The sequence below is a fragment of the Pleurodeles waltl genome, chromosome 7 (genome assembly GCF_031143425.1).
Source record: "Pleurodeles waltl isolate 20211129_DDA chromosome 7, aPleWal1.hap1.20221129, whole genome shotgun sequence".
Classification (NCBI taxonomy): domain Eukaryota; kingdom Metazoa; phylum Chordata; class Amphibia; order Caudata; family Salamandridae; genus Pleurodeles; species Pleurodeles waltl.
Window position 1 is genome coordinate 605,207,888 of NC_090446.1, and position 23,027 is coordinate 605,230,914.

Genomic DNA, 23,027 nt, shown 5'->3' on the forward strand with positions numbered 1-23,027 from the left:
CTACCCAAAACTCCCTAACCCGCCTTTCAGAAGTGCTGCCTTTCCCCCTGATCTCCCATCAGATGATGCCCTAGCTTCTCTGCCATCCTGATTGGGTATAATGCAGTTGAGTAGTTTATATACAGAACCAATCCAAGTGCAGATGGCAGAGTGGCTCAGGCAGTGTGCCCAGTGGTGGTCCAAAGGGAATCAGAAGCACGCAGAGGATCCTTTCACTGAAACTATGTGTATCTCAGACGATGGCTGACTGCTTTCTCTAAGAAATGCAGAATTTTCAATCCACAAATAAAAGAGTTAGACAGGTGCTCACTGTTTTTTATCATTGTCCTCCGAGCATCGTATGATTTGTGTAAAACTCATACGACGTTACTCTCAGTAGAGCACACACCTAAATGTACTCACTTTTGTATTAAAAGATTCACTTCTTTAATTCTGAAAGCAGTGCCTCAAAAAGAACTTCTAGTTTATTCTGTTCTAACCAAAGGACTTCTTGAATCACATCTTTCTATCAACAAACAGTCATTCTGACCGCATATATTTATTAAATGGGTGTTTCGCTGGGAAATCCATTAAGATGTGAGGCACTAGACCCTAAAGAAACGCAAAATCAAATCTCGGACTAATCTCGAAAATCTCGAAATAACTGCTGCATTGTGAACCCTGTATAGTAAGATGTAAGTGTCAGCATCTCTGAAAATATTTTTATAACAAATATTGATTTATTATTTTTACTATGTTTAAAATATATTCAAATATGCAGGGTTTTTGCAAACAAAGGTACTCCCCCATATTCCTCCTTTAGGGCTAGCAACACATTTCTGTCTAAATTAGATAAATGAGCCAGGCGAAAAATGTCTAGTTACATTTTGCTAGGTGCCAATAGTTACTTTAAATTCGGTATACAAATTTCTTAGTAACTTTTGACATATTGAGCTAGAAATACTCTTTTCTCATGGAATATTCTTGGGTACTGGCGCGTGGTGGGTGGATTTTCTGTTTCCAACATACTTCATGGCAGTTAAAACCACTAGTCTGCTAAAGGTGTGCTTTAGATGAGCACACCTCTGGGACAGGCGCAGACAGGAGTCACCTATCTTGTTTCATTTACTGCTCTATGTTTACTGAGGTGAATATCCTGTATCTTGTCAGATACTGTTGCGCATTGACACAGATTCCTCTCTAAGCTACAGCGGAAGAACTTATACGCCCCCTGGTTTGAAAGTCTATTCGGCTTCCAATCAAATTTTAATGCAGAGTTCCAAAAACTCCAACCGGCTTTCTCTCAAAGCACTGCTCTTCAATTTTTCCTCAGTAGGGCAGAATAAAATTGTCTTGATAACATAATGCGTGACTCTGCATAAGGTATTTTGTCTATAGAAGTGTGCATAAACACCAACCTATTACAAAAAAATCAAGTGCTTTTATTGTCTCTTAGGACAATCCTAAAGCCAAGTATAACACATCCCTCAAGTTTGAGGGAGGACTTTGTTTTCAGCATACTTCGTGGCATCTGCAGTTCTGTTATCCATATCAGGTGCTCCACAAGAGTGCTTTATCCTTTCAAACCTGTTTTGGGTGTGCCTTTCACTGGTATAGAGGAGCCCAATGCTTCTCTGTCTTTTATAGACCTTTTGATCGACTTTCTAACACATCAAGGTGTAAACTAATATTGTTCTTAGGCATATTACTGTTTGGCTGTACCAACCTTTGCTTCCCTACCCCAAGTTTTCCTTGACAATATAGCCTCATTTAAATATAATTTGTTGGTCAGTAGTGCTACCCATTTGTTGAAATTCTGTCCATTTGATAGGTCTGTTGATCTCTGAAGAACCCTCCTTTCCATGTGATCTGGACTGGGCACTATAGTATTCCATTTAAGAAATTGTTTTCCCCAGATAGTCTGAGATAACTTTATTAACAGAGGTCTGTCTGCGAACCAGGTGGATTTTTCCTGCCGCTTTCCTGGTGTCTTCATGCCTCAAACTAGGTACCACTGGTGCATTGGACAATCCTTCACGTTTATTAGGATTCCCTTTCAAAACCGTATCAACTTTGCTAGTAATGTGCTAAACGATCATGAAACAAAATCACACCTGACCTGTGATTTCATACTACTTAAACTCGAACTTCTAGACAAAGGCTACCCAAAGATAATCATTACTAGAGCAATGGAAAAGGCTTGGCTCTGCCCGAGGGAACGTTTACTGCCACCCAGCCAAAGGGAGGTATCTCTTGAGAGAATAGTGATGTTGAGTACCTTCTCACTAGCAAGAAATCAAGTGAAAAAATCATCACCAGACTCTGGCATCTAGTACAAGGCACATGTAAGGAGGTCCCCCTATTTGCATGCAAGAGGAACAAGAATGTTGGCGATTACATTGTAAGAGCACATAAAGCCACTCACAAAAAAGGTGACAAAAGAACCATATGCGGCCTTCCAGAAGATTTAGGCCACTATAAATACAGTGGATGTACAGTTTGTAGATTTACTTCTAATACTAAGAGACAAATGACAGTTTTTAACTTATGCTCTTTCTCCAACCGTTGTATTTGTAACGTTGTATACATAATCTCATGTCTATGTATGAAATTGTATGTGGGGCAAATGACACAAATGGTGCAACAAGATATTGCTCAACACAGAAGCAGAATTAAATGCAAATTGGAAGGGGCATCGGTGGTATGACACTTCATGGAATGCGGACATACCAAGGATGAAATTTATAGGCAGGTTGCAGATGTGGTTTCCTTGGACAGCAGAGGAGGCAACATCCTTTGACCGTTGGATGAACAAGAGTGTAAATGGATGGACCTGCTTGACAGTACCCAGACTGGCCTGAATGACATCTACGATGTGCGGTATCTTTTATTACTAAAGCAAAGAATTACTGTTCTGTGAATACTATATCCGGTGCATAAAATAAAAAAACACCTCTGTGGACCCTCTACCCTTAAATCCAGCGGCGGCTGCATGTAAGCAGCATCAGGATTGGTCTGAGCTGTAGTCACTGCTGCTCTGACACAGCCATAGGGTCTGTGCTGTTTCTGAGAACCCTAAGTGCACATGTATGTTTGGGCGGCCTCAGGCGGGTGGCCAAGCACACATCTGCACTTAGGTGCACTCTCCCCCTCGTACCTCCCGTGGCTCAGCCCTGCTCCTCCCCACACTGCTGTGCCAGAAGCACAAACATAAAACAATAGAAAACTAGCATTTTATTTTTCTGCTTCTGGCTCAGCCAGTGGGGTGATGCTTCTTCGCCATGGCGAAGGAGCCATCCCTGCAAATCAGCAGCAGTCATGCCACTGCTAAAAGCCCTATTTGGACCTTTCTCTTGCTGCTACCGTCTGTCCCATATCACTTCTAGTGTACCAAACAAATCCTCTAGAAAAGTCAGTCACTAATCAAAAGTAGCAGTTCATGGACCAAAAGATGCTGACCACTCTTCAGATTTTCTTGTGTCCTAGTAGGAGCATTGAAAGAGTTAATCATACTGGTAGTTGCCGACATGAGAACTGGGTTGGATGGTATCGGTGTTGGAAGCTAATCTTGATGTTTGTCAGCTGTGCAGCGTGTAAATACTTCTTAAGTTTAATAATGACAATAAAATGTAAAATTTAAAACACAAGTACTTACCATACAATAGCAACTTGTAATATTTAAGACCTGTTAATGCTATGCTAATGCCAGCTGAATTCTACTACTAGTCATTTGTTCTTTCTGCCCTCTTTCATCTACTTTACTGTTTTTAATGTTTGTTTTTGTCAAGGACTGAACCCTTAGAATGTTGTCTTTTTTTGCCTGAAGGAAAGGCCAACGTCTCCCAGTAGCCACGGTGCCACCCTGTACTGGAAAAGGGCAGAAAAAGTCTCCTTGGAAATATTGGCTGTTCTTGATTGAAGATTATGAAGGCTCGAGGAGTTGATAAGCAAGGTAGCAACACTACTGTCATGGTTGCCAGGACGCACTTGCGCTGGGCACATAAGCAGGGCAGTGAACCTGAAAGATTCATCTGTCGCGGTGGACACAGTGTAGTTTTTCTGTTTCCTCGACTGTGTCAATTGAGGGCTCCGCCCACCTTGAAAGTCGGCGTCCAGGTGCAGTCCACATAAAGCCACTTTCGGAGGCCAAGCCTTCTATTAAGATACTTACGAGAATAATTACCATGCTGTTCAGATTTGTGTTTTCGTCGTCTGGATTTTCTTGTCTTGCTGTCAGTCTGATCCAATGTTTGGGCAGTTGTTTGGAGTTCCCGCTTCATGGCTGGTTGCTATCCTCACAGTGAGCTCTGCAATAGTTATTTTCCTAAGGCAGCTTTACCGCTCGAACGGAGGTCTTTGGAGACCTTTAACAGAGAATTAGAAACATTTACCACCGTAGATCTGTAGGTACTAGTTGGTGAGATGCATGCTTAACGTTTCTAAGGAAATAGACTCACAATAATGACTAAGTTGACTAAGTCTTGCTCTATCGCCATACTTTGAAACTTCGGAAGTCCCCCCATCCAGTTTCACTCTCCCCTGAGTAATAGCACAGTGCAAATTTGTTGGTCTGCAATCTTGCCGAACAATCAGGTGGCATGGGGAACTCAGCTTCTTGAATCACATCTTGTTCCCACTGGATTACACTACTTGTGGAGTAAAACTGGTGAACAGGTGAGTGCCAAACATTAAAACTACACTAAGTCAGGGTTGAGAAAGAGCCCAACATATAGGGTTCTAAGCAAGGAACTCTAATAAGGAATACTGCTGCATTAAAATTGAGCAAACATCACGGGCACAAAACATCAATGAGGGTGATGAAGTGTTGTGACATTTTTATCTGACCTAAGCTTCCTTGCATATAGTCTAGGCAGGAAGTGACATCACAGGCAAAAAGACCGGAACCATCTTGAATTGGAAATCCAACTTCCAACACTAGAGAAGCAACCATTTTGGATAGGAATGGGTTTAAGACTATACCTACTTCTTCAGTAGAAAAGTGTTTCCAATAAATTTTAGGCATAAGAAGAAACTTACATTTGACTTTCTTCTTTACCTTCATGCTCCAGTGCATTGCCAGCTGATTTGCCAATAGATCAGCTTTCTCATCTATTTTTGACATTCTGAGAGCCAGTTCCTTTTCACTTTCTCAATCATTTTCACTTTCTTAATTGCTTGTTATTCTTCTTTTCTGATGTTGTGGAATCAGGACTATCTATTTGCCTGCCTCCATGCCAGTGGCGGCTAGTAATTTTAGGAGGGGGGTTGAACAGGACACACACATACACACACACACACACATCCATTCACAACACTCATTACTAAATATTCAAACATACTAGCACATGCAGCAAACATTATTTAAAAAAACACACACTTACCTGCAGCCCAGCCTCATAGGTCCCAGGAGGGTTGGGACTGCTGCCTTACCTTTGGTCAGCCAACGAGGGAAGGCAGCAGCCCCAACCTCGTCATAGTGTGATGGGGTCAGTGAGACTGTTGACCCCTGCACTCTGTGATGATGTGTCACTGATTGACACTCGGCCCTGGGCGCTTCAGGGCTTAAAACTGAAACATCCAGGTCGGAGTCAATGTGTGACACTGTCCCTCATCACCGAGGGGAAGGGCCTTGAGGACCTTTGCTGAGCCGAGGAGGTCACGCCCACAGGAGCTGTGACCTGCTCAGTCAAGCAAAGTTCAGCTCAGGCAGCCAGGAGCCTGCACAAATAACACATGCCTAGCTCCTGCCTGCCTGACCTGAACATGAGGAGTGTCTGTCAGGCTGACCTTTTCTCAGCCTGACAGACACTCTACTTGAGGGCCAAATGGAGAATGGGCGTGTCCCAAAGGATGGGCCACGGCTACTCCATGCCTTCGCACTGCGGTGGTTGCTGCTCATCTTGTCAAAGTGTCTGAAAATATTGTTCTGGTTGAACTCTCACTAATGTTGTTCCTCATGCTGTAGTTGAATTGTCATTGATTACTTGTGTCCAGCATCTGTCAATGTATCTAGATTGTAATATTGGAAATATATTTGATTTGTGACTCTCATATTACCTTGTTATGAAGCCATGTGCTAAACCCAGCTTAATTGTCCAATACGGCTCTGGATGGAACGCCTCATGATTAACTCCTCACCACTGCCCATCTCACAAAACTCTGCACAGATCTCATTGATGCACCTCTGCCTGTGATATAGAATGACATGTTTATGTTTCTTGCCTAAGGAATGATGAAAGAAATCTTGCTGCAGGCTATACTGTATGCACCATATTTAAAATATTTGCAAGTTCATTTTTACTGCATGTATATTTTGTCCAAGCTGCTGCACTACATTTGTTTAGTTGTGCTTTTGTTTCAGTCACACAAAGGTTATTTCTTTCATAAACAGGTACTCCTATAAAGGATGGATTCTATGTGTAATGATTGCTTGATGCTTTGAAACTCCCAACTGAGGTAAGATTTATTAAGTTTGTTTCATACCAATCTACTCAAGATGAAGGGCATGATTCACAAATGTAACTTACACTATTAAGTAAGTTTACACATTTGAATAAGTTTACTACTTTTCGGTATGCACAAATTGCACTTTTGTAGTAACTTACACTATTTTAGTAAATCCAGCAATATACATGGCCAGTCACTGGGACTGCAACTTGCTCTCATAGACAAAAATGGAGACGGGGACTTACACCAAAGGTGTCAATTACAACAAAAGTGTAATTTGTGAGTACCAAAAAGTAGTAAACTCACTAAAAAGCGTAAGTTACTACAAAAGTTGAGTTTGTGAATAGCAATTTGTAGTAAGGTTTATAGCACTACTTTAGTACTACAACACATAATACAAAGTGCATTTTGTGAATCAGGCCCATAGTGTCTGGGGGGGATGCTTTTGCTCATATTGCTTTTAAAAATGCTGGAAAACTCTTGAAAAAAAAGACAGAGGGTGGGAGTTTCTCATCCCCACGGAGCAGTAGGGCAAGAATAAAGAGGAAGAAAGCAGAATTGGGAGGGAATCCTGGCACAGTAGTTGGAAAATACTAAAAACTTAGGGCCTGATTTAGATCTTGGCAGTGGAAATACACACAGACATGACGGATATCCCGTCCGCTGTGTTATGATCCCAATATCTTGTATGGGGATCGTAATACGGCAGACGGGATATCCGGCACGTTTGTGACGGAGTATTCCCTCACCCAAAATCTAATTCAGGCCCATACTGTTTTAATATCAGTAACCTCGGCATCAATCTAAGCTCATGGTCACACCAGTCAAATGTCACTGATAGGAAGATTCAAGCACTGGTGGCTCCATTGGCTGGAACAGACTGACACTCCTTATTAGCTTTCAGAAAACAGCAAGCTGATAGTGGCTACGTCAAAAACTGGATTTGTTCTCCAACTGTCATTTGGAGGATGACCTGATGCACCTACGATTCTGTAATCTTACCATTTGGAAATTCAATCTTGAAGGCCTGGAATTTCTGCTGCAGCTCATGTAAGGACAAAATGAAATTTTGCAACCGCTGAAGGACAGATCTATTGTTTTAGTTGCCATAAGAGTTACTGCTTCTCTTTGTGGTAGTCTGCCTTCATTTGCAATAATTGTACTCGCAGTACGAACCCCCACACGTTTTCAGGAGGTGAAGCACTGTGGTGGACACACTTTCCCTTCAATGTTGGTGCATACCTATGTATTCTTGTTCATGCTCCCCTTGATAGATTTTCAAGGTGTTCAACTTCATTCAATATTTCTACATATAGACCGGGGAAGATCTGGTGCAGTATTTGAAAGCCTCAAATTGTCATATTGAATTACCTTGATTTTTTGGGGGGTTCCAAGGTTAGTTCACCACTCTCTGCACAGCATATTGCGCTCTCTTTTTAGTAGCCTACATTTTTGGCAGTTACTTCCTTTAACTGGCTTACCATCACTGGCATCATGTGGTCATGTTAATGCATGTAGGTCCTTTAGCATGTTCATTAACAATAATTTACCTCCGGTTTGAATGGCCAGCACCACACCATCTACCTTTATGCTGTCCTAAGGAGTTGCTCAGATGAAGGCTGTCTAGGTGAAAAAACCTGAGCCTCTCCTTTGGACACCTTTTGTTTGCTTTCTTTCAGCAGCATAGTTCCTGTACCCAGTTACCGCCAGCTACACTCAGTTCCAGGACATTTTACTGAGAACAGTCATCAGCGCACTTTTGGTGGGAATGCCTGTCCCGCACCCACACCAAACCCTAACTCATACTCTAACCACCCAGAGGCCTTCCCTCCACTCTGCATAGCAACCTCCCCAAGGGCCATATCTCAACCTGGCCCTATGAACTCTTGCCTTAAAAAGTTCCTTTGGATAAGAAGCAGCATGGTCTCAAGCGAATTGTGCTGTTTCCTAAAAGGTGCATTTGCAGACATGCGTGTGAGCTGAAGAAATCCCACTGCAGGCTCAAATCGTGGTCAGCCACTGAGTAGGGAATGTAGATGTTTGTGGATATTTGTCTAGGAATACTACTGACTAAGGCAGTTCTTGGCCTTTTTACTTCTACGGACCCCCACTTAATCATTATTTGAACACAGGTATCCCTACTGAATGTTCTCGTGATGGGCAATAGATAGAGCCAAGGTTCTCCATATTCATGGAAGAGGCCTTGCACCACCTCTGGGTGTAATTGTCACTCATGATCCGCTAGGCACAGAGGGCTGAGTTCATCCACCCTGGCTTTCAAAGACCCCACCAGGCGGTTCGCCACCAGGAAAATTCCCTAGTGGTCCAGCCATTTCCAGGGGCTCAGAGCCTAATGGCACAGGGTCTCAGACCCCACCTTGCCTTTTTAATGCAATATCACATGGTGGAGATGTTACCTGTGAGCAACTCAATCAGTCTCCGTTCGATAGATGGAAGGAATGCTTTCAGCACCAAGCAGATGACCCCCTAGTTCCAGAAGGTTGATGCAGAGCAGGGACTCCACGGAGACCTGATTCCTCTGATTTTCACCTCTCCCCGATGGGCACCCCAACCTAGAAGCGAGGTATCAGTCACCTCTGTCAGTTCTAGGTGGTGTAGAGAGAGGGTTCTGTTGCTGACCCAATCACGTTTCAGCAACCACCACTGCAGGCCTTCACAGTTTCCTCCAAAATATTAATGTGGTCAGAGAAGTCCCCTTGATGTTGGACCCAGTGGGGCTTCAGATCCCACTGCAGAGCTTGCATATCTCATCTGGTATAATCAACCAGCAGGATGGAGAAGGCCATCAGCCCCTTTAGCCTCAGAGTCAATCTCACTAAAAGCCAGGATCAAGGCTGAAAGACTGTGATCATAGCCTGAATGTCCTTGACTGTCTTTCAGAGTAGGAAAGGCACAAAACTTAACCATGTCCAGAATAGCTCAGATGAAAGACAGCATCAGAGAAGGAGTCAGTCAGGTGTGACTTTGGCATTTTGATAGTGAACCCCAAAGATGGCAGGATTTGCAGGAGGTCGTCATAGTCTGGAGGTGGCTGACGACTGCCTGAGATGAACCTGCCCTCAACAGCCAGTCATCAAGGTTGAAGACTAGCAGGCCTGTCCTCATAAGGTAAACTGCAAACACCACCATCATTTTTGTGAACACCCAAGGGGCACTGGAGAGACTAAAGGAGAGCACAGCAAACTGAAAATGCTGCTGTTTCCCCACAAACTGCAAGTAGCGCTGACTGGCCAGCTGGATGGGTATATAGAAATAGATGTCCTGCCAACCCCACGCCACCATCCATTCTCCAGGGTCGAGGGCAGACAAGACCACGGCTAAGGTTAGCAATTTGAATTTCTCCTTCCAGAGGAAGGCATTGTGATGGCTGAGGTCTAAAATAGGACACAGGCCTCAATCTTTACAGGGCATCAGAAAGCAGCGGGAATAACAATCATGACCTACTCCTGGTGCATGCACCTCTCAGTAGGCCTTTCGACCAAAATGACTTGCACTTCCTGATGCAAAATGGAGAGATGGTCCTCAGTCAGTCTGGGGAGACAGTGGGAGGAACTGTGGAAAAGAAAGGAACGGTAAACCGTAGTCCATGTGAACAAACTGTAGAATCCACCTGTCTGAAGTTATTTTCTTCCAATCTTGGTAGAATAGGTCAATTCTGCATCCAACCTGTTGGCTGTGGTCCTGTAAGACCACATTAAAGAGATTTGTCAAGTCGGGCTGCAGGGGTAACGGTAGACTGAGAGGCCCCTTGGGCTTGGCAATGGAGGGCAACTCAGTCTCAACAGCATAACGGCCAGAACAAGGTGTGGCCAAGCCCACAACAAGGTGTCCGTTAGTGCCTTCTTAAATGGAGGAAGGGGCTTAGAAGTTGTTTGCCCCGGTTAGAGGACTTCTGTCAGTACATTAGTCGTAACTTCCAAAGTGGGAGGCTGGAGATCAAGTACATTGGCCACCCTACAAATCATCATGGTGTAGGAAGTGGATTCCTGTGTGGCTGGCCCAGAGGGGTGAGAGGTGCCCTGCTTCTGGGAAAGTATCAAGACCACTAGCTTACAGGAAGCTTGCAGGAGTTCCCAAGGTGTCGCTCAGTCAGAAATGCATTCCGCCTCGGGTGGAGCGCTGGACACTCGTATGCCTTTCTGCTGGTGCCACTTCAGCCAGTTCTCAAGAAGATCAGGACCAACCGGGCCCAGGTCATCCTACTGGCTCCAGATTGGTCACAGAGAGTATAGTATCCAGAAATCCTGGGCATGATCATATGTCCTCCGACAGATTGGAGTGAGGTGGATTGGATTAGAGTTGGGTAGATTGGATAGGCGTGGGGTGGATTGTAGTTGGTGAAATGGATTGGTGTGGAATGGATTGGAGTGGGTGGATTAATGTGGTTTGCAGTGGGGTGGATTAGAGTGAGGTGGATTAAGGTAGACTGAATTGGTCTAGAGTAGGGTGTATTATGGTGGATTGGATTGGCATGTGATGGATTGGAGTGGTGTTGGTGGATTGGAGTGGATTGGATTGGAGTGGGCTGGGTTAAATTGAATTGTGCTGGGTTGGAATGGAGTGGGCTGGGTTGGATTTTAATGGGGTGAGGTGGATTGAACTGGACTGGGTTGGATTGGTGAGGGGGATTGGACTGGAATGTTTTGGAATGGGCTAGTGTTAGTTCGATTGGACTGGAGTAGAATAGATTGGGATGAACTGGAGTAGAGTGGATTGGGTTGAGGTAGACTGGATTTTGTGGAGTTGGCTGGAAGGCAGTGGGGTGGGTTGGATTGGAGTGGGGTGGATTATAGTGGGTGGATTTGAGTGGGGCAGATTGGAGTGGGTCAGACTGGTTTGGATTGGAGTGGAGTAGAACTTAGTAAGGCAGATTGTTTTTGGAGTGGGCAGATTGTTTTGGGCTGGAGTGGAGCAGATTGTTTTGGACTGGAGTGGGGCAGATTATTTTGGATTCGGGTGATGTGGACTGGATTTAGGTGATGAGGATTGGATTGGAGAGGGATAGATTGGATTGGGATGGATTTGTGTTGAAAGGGATTGGTGTGGGTTGGATTGGATTGGTGTGGGGTGGATAGGATTCAAATGGCGTTGATTGTGGTGGATTAGAGTTGGGTGAATTGGGATGGAGTTGGGTGGATTGGGGTGAAGTGGCTTGTAGTGGGGCAGATTGGAATAGGGCAGATTGTTTTGAATTGGAGTGTGGCAGATTGGAGTGGTACAGTTTGGTTTGGATTGAAATGGGGCAGATTATTTTGGATTGGAGTGGGTCTGATTCTTTTGGATTGGAGTGGAGCAGACTGTTTTGGGTTGGAGTGGGGCAGATTGTTGGGGATTGGAGTGGGGCAGATTGGAGTGGGGTAGATTGTTTTGGATTGAAGTAGGGCAGATTGTTTTGGATTGGAGTGAGGGAGATTGGAGTGGGGCAGACTGCTTTGGATTGGAATGGGGCAGACTGGAGTGGAGAAGATTGTCCTGGATTGAAGTGGGGAAGATTGTTTTGGATTGGGGTGGGGCAAATTGTTGTGGATTGGAGGAGAACAGATTGTTTTGGATTGGAGTGGGACAACTGTTTTGAACTGGAGTGGGGCAGAATGAAGTGGTGCAAATTGTTTTGTATTTAAGTGGGGTAGATTGTTTTGGATTGGAGTGCGGCAAATTGGAGTGGGGCAAATTGGTGTGGCAGAGTTCGGAGCAGGGCAGATTGTTTTGGATTGGAATGGGGTGGGTTGTGGTGGATTGGCTTGGAGTGGAGTGGGGGATTGGATTTTGGGAGGTGGATTGAGTTGGAGTGAGGTAGAATGGATTGGAGTGGGGTAGATTCAATTGGTGTAGGGTGGCCTGGATTGAAATCGGTTGGATTGTGGTGAATTGGGATGAAGTGGGGTGGATTACATTGGTAAATGGGGAGGATTGTTTTGAACTAGAAGGTGGCAGATTGGAGTGGGGCAGATTGTTTTGGAGTGGAGCAGAAAGCTTTAGATTGTAGTGGGGCTGATTGTTTTGAATTGGAGTGGGGCAGATTGTTTTGGAGTGGTGCAGATTGGAGTGGGACAGATTTGATGGGTGGATTGGAGTGGGGCGGACTGGAGTGGAGCAGATTGGAGTGGATTGGAGTGGAACAGGTTGGAGTGGGACAGACTGGAGTGGGGCAGATTGTTTTGAATTGGAGTGCAGCGGATTCTTTTTGCTTGGAGTAGGGCAGACTGTTTTGGATTGGAGTGGGGCAGATTGGATTTGAGTGGAACAACTTGTTTGGATTGGAGTGGGGTGGATTGTTTTTTTATTGGAGTTGGGCAAATATTTTTGGATTGGGTTGGGGCAGATGGTTTTGGATTGGAGTGGGCAGATTGTAGTGGGGCAAATTGTTTCTGATTGGAGTTGTGAAGATTGGACTGGGGCATACTGTTTTGGACTGGAATGGTGCAGATTGTGTTGGATTGGAGTGGGACAGGTTGGAGTAGAGGCAGATTGTTTTGAATCGGAGAGGGGCAAATTGTTTTTGATTGGAGTAGGGACAGACTGTTCTGGGTTGGAATGGGGCAGAAGACTTGGCAACCTAAAATAAAAGAGTTAACTATAGAAATAAAACTTTGCAGTTTTGTTTGTCCTGATGGCCACATTTCTGCCAGTCACACGCCTTCTGTTTGCAGGGCACTAGAAGTTAAAAAGAACAAAATAGAACCTCAATCACGTCAGGAGCAGCGGATGGGCACTGATTAAGTTGAATCAATCAGTACTTGGTCCCTGCTCTACATATAGGAATGGAAATGATAATATGCCTTCAATGACCAATTATGAGGCTGTAAGAAAGAGTTCCACGCAACCCAACAACTGATAAACAACATGCGGGCCCCAAGCCCTTCTTTGTTTACCACAGTGTCTTTCAAGTAGACGAATGCACTAGCGCAAGCTATTGCAGGCTCGACCCTAAAAAAGGACCAATGGCGGTTACATCATTTCCTAAGCACTAACATGCTTTATGTTGTTTTGGGAAGCACACAAAAGGTCTTTCACAACCACCTGCCTAACAAACGAGACCTAAATCGCCCCCACCCCCAACCAAGAAGTCCCCAGAACTATGGGAAGAACTTGCAATACCTATAAAAGCCCACCAGAGGGGAGCCTTTATCCAGGCTACAAGCCCCATGTGTTTATTCTGGCAATACTTCGCTGACTTTCCGTGCCACTAAGATGTTTCCATTGTGTATGTTATGGTGTTTTATGATATTCTGACATGCGTGACTTTGTGGAGATCACTTTTTACAACACATAGAGCTTCCACATGGCAGAGTCAGAGAAGCAGGCTTATATTCCAAACCAACAGGAACAATTTAATATGTGGTTCTTTGATCGCGCCATCATAGCGCATTTATTCCATGTGTCCATGTGCGTGGAGCTTCATGCAGGCCAGGTTCTGTTTTGAGGGATGGATTGTCTATGTTTTTCTGTATCTTTGTGTCTGTCTCAGTGTCGAGGCATCCCCATGCCAGTGTCGCCTGGTGGCTCTGTCTCTCCTAGTATTACCTAAAGTCTGGGATTCTCAGTATCTCTTCCGACTAACGTCTTCCAGTATTTCTATATGTCTTTGGCGGTCCTTGTCTCCCTCTGCCCGTGCCTTTATGACTTTCCACAGTGTTTTTCCGATTCCACCCTTGTCCGTGCCTCCATGTGTTTGCCCTAGCCATATCAGTTTGTATCTACATGTCCCTACGTCTGTATTGGGCAAATGTCCCCCTCAGTCTCCGACATCAGTGTCTCCCCTCGTCTTCGTGTGTGTTCCCGTTCCCCAATTGTTGTATCCTCTTATGCCCCTCATATTCCCTTGTGTTTCCCTAACACAACCAAGGAGATCTCGGAGCCCCCACAGACTTTGCTCAGACAGGCATATTCTGTCACTGTGTTGATCATCAGTGTCTGTGGAAACATTCCAAACAGGAAATCAAACCTTCAATTCTCATGACTACCCCCATGTATGTAGTGTATATAGTACCAGTTTGATTTAAGGTATAAGTAAAAGTATGTATATGTAAAGTATATTTGTTGAAATCTATATACTAACACTAACTGATTATCTGCACTTGAATAACTGAACACAAAGCTCTGGCTTTTGGTGTTAATAGGAAGAGAGAAGGATGTAGCTAAACAGTCTCTGCACGACCTGGACTCAAGACCTGGCTTCCTCACTTCAACAAACTGATCCACAGCCTACAGAGGTGCTTCATTATGTATCATTTTCCTTAAGCATCTAGTCTGAGATCATTTAGAAGTAGTTTAGAAGAGGATCTGCGCTCTACAAAAACCCATGTATGGTTAACATAAAACAATTTAGTTTCACAGTGACAACAATATAGACTATTAACAGAGAACATAACTAACAGACACATTTTGGGTAACTCTCCGAAACTTTGTCAGGGTATAGGGTAGTGTTGAATGCTTGATGTTTAAAACATATATTACTTTCAATCGATGTCACTCAATTTAGTGATATAACTGTATGTACTCGAGACACTCATAAATGTTGAAAATACTTTTTTTTCATGTTAAAGTCTTTATCATATTTTTATGACAATTGTGGTCTATTTAAATGTTGGATGGTTCGACTTGCGATTTAGCCATTTAGAGCCATCTAGATCGCTGACTCGTCTCTCCTCAAGGCTGTCCATGACCCCCATGGAAATGTAGGGCCCTGGACTCCCTTACACAATGAGTAAATCCACCAGTATGATGTGTATTATTTGTGAAGCACCCGTTCATCCCTAGTGGCGTTTTGGGGCTGAATAACAGGTGTTTATTGTTAACCAACTCAGTAGTATTCATCTTATCAACCCCGGAAGGATAAAAGACTGAGTGGAGCCGCTGTGATTTCAACCTGGCCCATGAGGCCAAACACAGATTTCCAGAGGACCTGCATTAGTAAATTATATCATTCTACCAAGCACAGGATGAATAAAATATACAACTTACTCAGACTCTCCATATCTATCTTCCAAGTAGGCAACAATGTAATGGGCGAGGCTTGTCGTCTTATTATATGAAAATAACATGATTCTGTTGTTGAAGAATGTAGCAAAGGATTGGGCAAAATTATACAAACCTTTGGAGAAAAATCAGGCCTCACGTCAAACTGATCTAAGGCATGTGTGGCTATGGATTTGCCAGTCAGGCTGCAACAACTAATAGTCAGGAATTTCACAAGGGAACAGCACACATTCTGGTACTTAGGGAGATGAGTATATCACTCGGAGGATTATCTAAAAGCTGGGACATCACGGGAAGTGATGGATTTTGGAAGACACTACAACTGTAAGTCATGGGCTGAATAAAATTGGCTAAAATGGTTATGTTCCATAGACTCTTATTATTTTGTTAATATTCTGGGATGGATACCAAAAAAGTGGTTTGGGGGACTAGGTACACTATTAAAAAAAATCAACCTGAGGAAAAGACAGGCCTAAGGTATCTGTGAGGTCTTACAGTTGTCAGTCCTAAAGGGGAGCCCCAGGGCTTCTGTCATTGAATTATATTACTTAGTGGCCCAGATACAAGTGGTGGAGAATGGAAAACGGCTTAAAGTAGTTTGGAGGTATACCAAGAAAAGAGAGACCTGGTAGCAGGAATTATGGGAGGCAAATATACAATGCAACATTAACCTAGGTTGCTTAAAATAGCAGTGTGGAAAAGAAGCACAAGACTGATATCACAAGCACCAACCATATCACTGGTGGATCACCCTAGTACACAGGGATACTTTACTGCCAGAAAAATGGCATCCTTGACCAAGGTGGGCTTGAATATCGCAGATGAGTGTTAGGAGGTGGGCGAGCTGAAGACCCAAGAGACTCTAAAGTGTATAGCTTACCAGCCAACCAATTCTTGACATATGGTGCTGTTACAAGAACACCGTGAAATAAGTGGGTCACTAATTCGTCTGAACCGCAAACATATGGTTTTGCTGCTCCTATTAAAAAAAGGGAATGGCTCCGACTGATTCCTGGTTCTGTAGGGCTATTATGATTATGACAGGCTGCGAGTTACTAAGCTTAAAGATCACATGGGAGAGAAATCTGGGAAGAGGATTACATGATTGACAATGGAACAGAACACTCAAATGCACACAAAGTGACAAGAGACTCTAAACTTCAATATATAAAAATCGACTGCTGCCACACAACCTACTTGATAACTCATAGGATCAATAAAAACGCAAGCACTGGCACTTTAAAATGCCCTAGGTGCAACAACCATAGTGCAGAATTCTTCTATGTGATCTGTAATTGCCCTATTATCAGCTACTTCTGGTTAAAGATCACAGAAACCCTGGGTAGGACACTGGATAGTACAGGCTTGCTTACAATTGAAAGCTGTCTACTGTTGTGTAGCCATTTTAGAAATAGCTCCATGCACGTTAGTTTGACACATTAGGCCGCTGTGCACTTTAACCTAGATATATTTTATTCGGCTTCGCATTGTTATTTTTACAATAACCAGTTTTACAGTCTTGTTTTATTTTCATCTATCTAACTGTTTTTGCTTAGTTCAGCACTGTCTTCTCAAACAAGACATTCTTAATCACTCTGTGCTTCATTCAAGGCTACAGTTTGGTACATTGCCGGTGAACATGGTAGAAGTTTAGTCTCCAACATTAGTAGAAAATACACATCCTTATGTAGGGACATCAGTTGTGTTATTATAAAAACACTTCCTAGTCCCATTACACGTTAGAGGGAGATTCCAGCCAGGGAACCACAACTGTATGCTGATTGCTAAATGCTTCGTTACAGATGCTAACGCAGACTACAGGCCTTTGCTCAGGTGTGAGGGTTGATGTCCTCCCGGGGGAACCTGAAGGGCAGAATTAGAGCTTAACATGCTGTGCTCAGATTATGACTTAGGTAGGAAGTAGTCCATAAATCCTAGTGACAACATGATAGCGTTATTCTTATGCTTCACTCTTCTTGTCACCATTTTAATACTGTCATTTTGTGTCGTCCTGGTTATTGCAGCTCACGCTTTGCTATCTAAGATGCAGTCATTTTATTAAACATTTCATTGAAACATGTACTGCTTCTGTCTGTCATTTATATATGAGAATTTATATATGAGACTGTATTGTGAATGAGAGAACCGGGTGTGACCTGAGTGACCACGACTTCCCTGAGAAGCCTAATATGTCATGCGCTTGGCTGCCCAATCATCCCTATCTTCTGGTAGGGATGAGGCACTGCTAGTTAGCCGGAGCAAAACCCGGATTTAGAGTGACAGGTGTCACCCAGTGTGGGTTGGACTCAGTCTCCCACACTGTGGATGATCTTGCTGCTCAAGATCCAGTAGTCTCATTAGAAAAATGAGAGCCTACGCAACACTACTAGGCCTTTTATGCCCCAAAAAGAAGAAGGCAAGTAATAGGTTCCTCAAGATAGCGACCATTTTAGCTAAAGGGCGATAGCGACACAGTGGAAAGCCACAACTGCCCTTTAAGAAATAAATGGAAGTAGGGTTTCGAACGATGGACCAAAAATGAGACCATAGCCCTACATGTAGAACATTCGTGGGACGAGTCCTGTCTGCTGTATTTGAACAACGAAGTTAATAATAGAGGGAATAATATGCATTTACGATATTAACTTGAGAATTTGTACTTCTCCAAGTGGGGAACTGCTTTGTCCCAAGAAAGCAATAAATGACAATGGGATAAACCTCAGAACCTGGGTATCAAACTGTACAATGGTTTTGTCGGTTGGGATTATGTAGAGAATCAATAAGATTAGTTGCACAAACGCTCATCTAATCAACACAATCTGAAATAAATTAAACTCAAAATCATGTAGTCCTAGACTAAGCAATTATTGAATAAAAGCTATGTAGCATGTTTCATGACAATACATCATTGAATCTAAAAATCAAGTGCTCCATAAGAGCAAAGTGAAAAGGTGCCCATTCAGTGGATCAAAACATTACTGGGCAGATACGTAAAACCCACCAGTTGCAGATTCTTTCATTAAGCCTGCATGTTTACAGAAAGAATTCCATCGTCCTAAGATGGGGCCCACTGAAGTAACATAATATTAGGATACCTAATATAACATAAAGTGCTGATTAGGAAGCATTGCAATGCTGAAAGGGGAGATAGGGGTTTGGGGTCCTTAGGAATGCAGCAGTTCAGGTTATGTTTATATGCTGTTAAAAATAATGAATCTAGACAAAAATAATACAAGCCAACTCCCAGACTATGCTCAAGTCAAATGAACATTAAAGTGTTTGCAATGATTATCCTCTGCAGCAAAAGGATAGGATGGACTTGATACATGATGTAATTTGTGATATATAATAATGATTCTCTGCAAAGAAAAGTCAATCAAACAGATTATTACATGACAGTTTAATGGGCTATGAGAAAACTGGCATACCAACCATTAGTATCAATAATCTTACTGCCAGCCAACAGACCCAACTCTCTAACATAGCCAAACAATATCTAGATGCAGTGCAACAAACATACCACCTAAAATAAATTAGGTATCTCAGCCCAATTGAAAATGGTACATGTTTGTGAAGTGTCTCTTGTCACTTTCTGTCACCGAAATGAGAGGAAAAAGTGTTTTTTTGGTCAAATTTTGAGGTTTGCAAAGGATACTGGGTAACAGAACCTGTTCAGAGCCCCACAAGTCACCCCATCTTGGATTCCCATAGGTGTCTAGTTTTCAAAAATGCGCTAGTTTGCTAGGTTTCCCCAGGTGCCGGTTGAGCTAGAGGCCAAAATCCACAGGTAGGCAGGCCCTTTGTAAAAAACACGTCTGTTTTCTGTGAAAAAATGTGATGTGTCCACGTTGTGTTTTGGGCCATTTCCTTTCGTGGGCACTAGGCCTACCCACACAAGTGAGGTACCATTTTTATCGGGAGACTTGGGGGAACGCTGGATGGAAGGAAATGTGTGGCTCCTCTCAGATTCCAGAACTTTTTGTCACCAAAATGAGAGGAAAAAGTGTTTTTTTTGGTCAAATTTTGAGGTTTGCAAAGGATTCTGGGTAACACTCCAAATTGACAAAGCAGATATCACCTTCGTCCCTGACTTCACTCTTCTTGTACAGAGGCTTTGCTGTAGTTTTCTAGAGATCAAGACTCTCAGAGATCAGGATCTCAAATACTCCCTGTTGTTTCCAGCACAGTTATGAGTGGTGGCCAACGGCAAAACACTTTTTTTTTCCCTTTCCAGAAGCTCTGGGATTGGCTGGAGGGATGGCAGGGAGTCGTGAGATGAGACACCATGAACAAACTAAGAAATCTTGAGGGGATGGCCCTGTACCGGATTGTCACAGGATTCCAGAGGAGAGAACACAGGGAAATGCCACTCCGTCAGCCCAGACAACCGTCCTACCCATCAGGAGCAGACTCAGGAAGCACCTAAAGACTGGTTTGAACCTGCAGACTGAGACCACAGGAACAGTGATAATTCTAAGCACATTAAATAGATGTTCTATATTATCCATTTTGACTGCTCACTCATGGCTTTGCTGAAACAATGAGGCAGCAGAACACTGACCATTATCTTGGTAAAGTCATTCCTGTTTTGGGGATTGAGTAGGGGCCAATGGGTGCTTGCCACGTTTCCCTACTAGTTCTATGTTTTGTTTGGGTTACAGGCACTCTGTACAGTTGGGGTGGTGGGTAGTTCTAAGTCCGCATTGCAGGGAGGCAGGGTGGAGGGACTTGTTTCATACCAGTGGTTACTTGTTTTTAATTATTGTTTACACTAAGGCAAGGTACATTCTAATGTGCACAAATTCAAAGGTATACTGCTCCTACACGTCTGCTGAGTGGGGCCCCCCTACAGTCAGTCAAGCACCTGATTACGCCCAACACAGGCTGAATATTTCTTATCATGGCCACACAAGTGAACACAGTAACACTACGTATTCTCTCCTGGAATGTCAATGGCCTTGGAGATAGAGTCAAGTGGGGTGTGGTCCTTCAATACATAAAAAGACATTTCCCAGATGTGGTCCTCCTACAGGAGACCTCCTGGGCAATGCATGTCGCACACTTGACTGGTGGGGATACAAAAGGATTGTGCATGCAGGTTGTACCACTATCTCTAGAGGAGTGGGTATCCTGGTGAGGAAATTGCTCCCACTATGTGTACAACAGGTGGAGCCCGACACACAGGAACAATATGTGGCTCTCTCGGGACACTGGGAGGGTGTACCCACCAATATACTTTCAATATATATCCCACCACGCCTGCACGACTCCAAGCTCCCAGTTCTGTCCACTTTACTGCGTAATCTCTCAGAAGGAGAACTGATATTGGTGGGGGCTTCAACGCGACAATAAGCAATAACATTGACCACCATCCCCCCAAATACACAAATCCAGTCCACCTTCCATTTGCTGGTTTCCTTACAGCCCAAGGCCTTAAGGATGTGTGGAGTACCCTCAATTCCACTTCAGACCATTTCACATTTCACTCCAGAGTACACAGCAGTCTCTCCCGTAATGACTACTTCATTACACCGGCTCAACAGCTTACAGAGGTGCGAGAGGTCTATCACCTGGCCAGGGACATTTCATATCATTTCCCCCTGTGGATGGTCTACGGCTCGGGCGAGAAGCAACAGCTCAAGCTCATTATCTTGAATCCATGGTACCTTAAGATACCGAAAGTCAGAGAAGCAATGGTGGAGGCGACAGGGCACTACTTCACGGACAATGATTCCGCGCTGTGGGACGCCTACAAAGCAGTGATCAAGAGGGTGGGTCTCTCCTTGAAGAGAGGAAAAAAGGCTCAAATTAGAGACACTCCAAAGGGAGGTACTGGCTCTCAAAGCTGGCATATTGGGGCAAGAATAATCAGATACCACTCCCACTCTAGCCCTTAAACAGCAAGAATATCATGGCTTTGCAAAGGGGGCACTAAAGCCCACTACAAGGCGGTACAGCATTGCCTCTATGAAACTGGTACAAAACACAGAAACTCTTGACCTGGTTGGTCAGAAGAGAGATAGCAAAAAGATGGGTGGAGGGAAGGAAAACTGAATCAGTGACAGGGAGGGCATTGCTGAGGCCTTCACACTATATTATGCTAGACTCTACTCCCAAGGGGTTACTGCTATGCAGGAGGAATCTGCAGCCCTTTCGATAGATGTCCCCCTCCCGATCTTACCCACAGAAGACAAAGTCCCTGGAAAAGGAGATATCAGAGGATGATATTGTGGGAGCAATCGGGGATTTGAAATCTGGCAAGACTTTAGGCCCCAACAGGATCCCGATACAATTGTGCAAATTAACAGCTACTAGAATTGCCTCTCACTTGAAAAAGATGTACACCCCTCTGTGGAGCACTACACATTGTCCCTTCACCTATTGCAACTTATTTACTTGCTGCCAGGGACAGTAGACCCACTGCAATGGGTCCCAGTAGAACGCGGCTTCCTGAATAGCCCGCAGGGACGCTAAAATCTGGGCTGCTCACCCGGTGGTACAACCCACTGTGAAATCCTGGCAACGTGCCCATCGCCTATTTGATGTGGACATACACCTCCACGAGCAGGCACCACTCTGGGGCAACATCAGGCTTTGCATATGAAGCCAGACGCTGGACTGGAAGGAATGGCGTGACGCAGACATTACGTACCTGGGACAGATCGTTACTGCCGGGTGCCTCAAAGCTTTCACCGCCTGGAGGCAGAATTCGGACTTCCCTCCTGTCAAGCCTGGATATATATACAACTACAGCACTGTCTCAATCAATGTCTGGGGCCTCGCCCGTGGTGCCTGTCGCCCTCTCCGGTGTTATTGTATTTGTGCGTATGGGATCCCTGCCGTGGGATTGATGTTGGGTCTACATGCGCTCTTGATACGTCATCTCTTTTCCCTCCCCCTCTTAAACATGCTCAGCATCTCCTGGCAAGCAAAACTTAAAACCGAATTTGACGCGGATGAATGGGCGGAACTCCTAGAGGCCCGTGATCGTGGAGACAGGGAGGCAAGCATGAAATTCTGCTTGTTCAAAACACTCCATGATTGGTACTGGACACCAGCTAAACTGAGAGCGGCAGGTCTCTTAACCCATGCACAGTGCTGGTACTGTCCTGCCGCCCACTGTGATCTGGTACAGGTAATCTGTGACTGCCCCTCAATCACCCCTTACTGGGAGGTGGTCCCATTCTCATGCGCCCTGATCTTCTTACACAAGACCGGGAAAATACCTACGCTGACCTGCCCACAAGCCCGCTTACTTCACACTGCACTCGCTATGGTGAAACTTTGCGTCCTGCACCACTGGTGCTCCCTGACTCCCCCTACCCATGACGAATGGCTCAGAGCAATGTACCAGACAGCAACGTTTGAACGCACCATTTATAATTTACAGGACAATGTAGATACATTTCTAGTCACTTGGGCGCCATTCCTACAGCAGACTAGGGACTGAGTAAGACTGCATACTGTTGCCTGGTGGTTCTTACCTCTACCTCCGTTGGCCCGCTTCCCACATGTCCTGGCCATACCCACCCCCATTATACACCCCTCCCCGGCTGGCATCCACTATCCCCCCTCCCTTCTCTCTCCTATTTCTCCTCTCA

At 44.3% G+C, this 23,027-nt stretch overlaps 1 long non-coding RNA gene across 1 annotated transcript in view; it reads left to right on the forward strand.

The window, feature by feature from the left end:
* The window catches only part of LOC138304454 (uncharacterized), a 45,466-nt gene extending 24,447 nt beyond the window's left edge, over positions 1–21,019 (forward strand). The window contains exons 2-3 of the long non-coding RNA XR_011205575.1: positions 6,371–6,435; positions 19,661–21,019. This is a non-coding gene — a long non-coding RNA (uncharacterized lncRNA). The remainder of the gene's footprint in view (positions 1–6,370; positions 6,436–19,660) is intronic.
* The last annotated feature ends 2,008 nt before the right edge of the window (positions 21,020–23,027 follow it).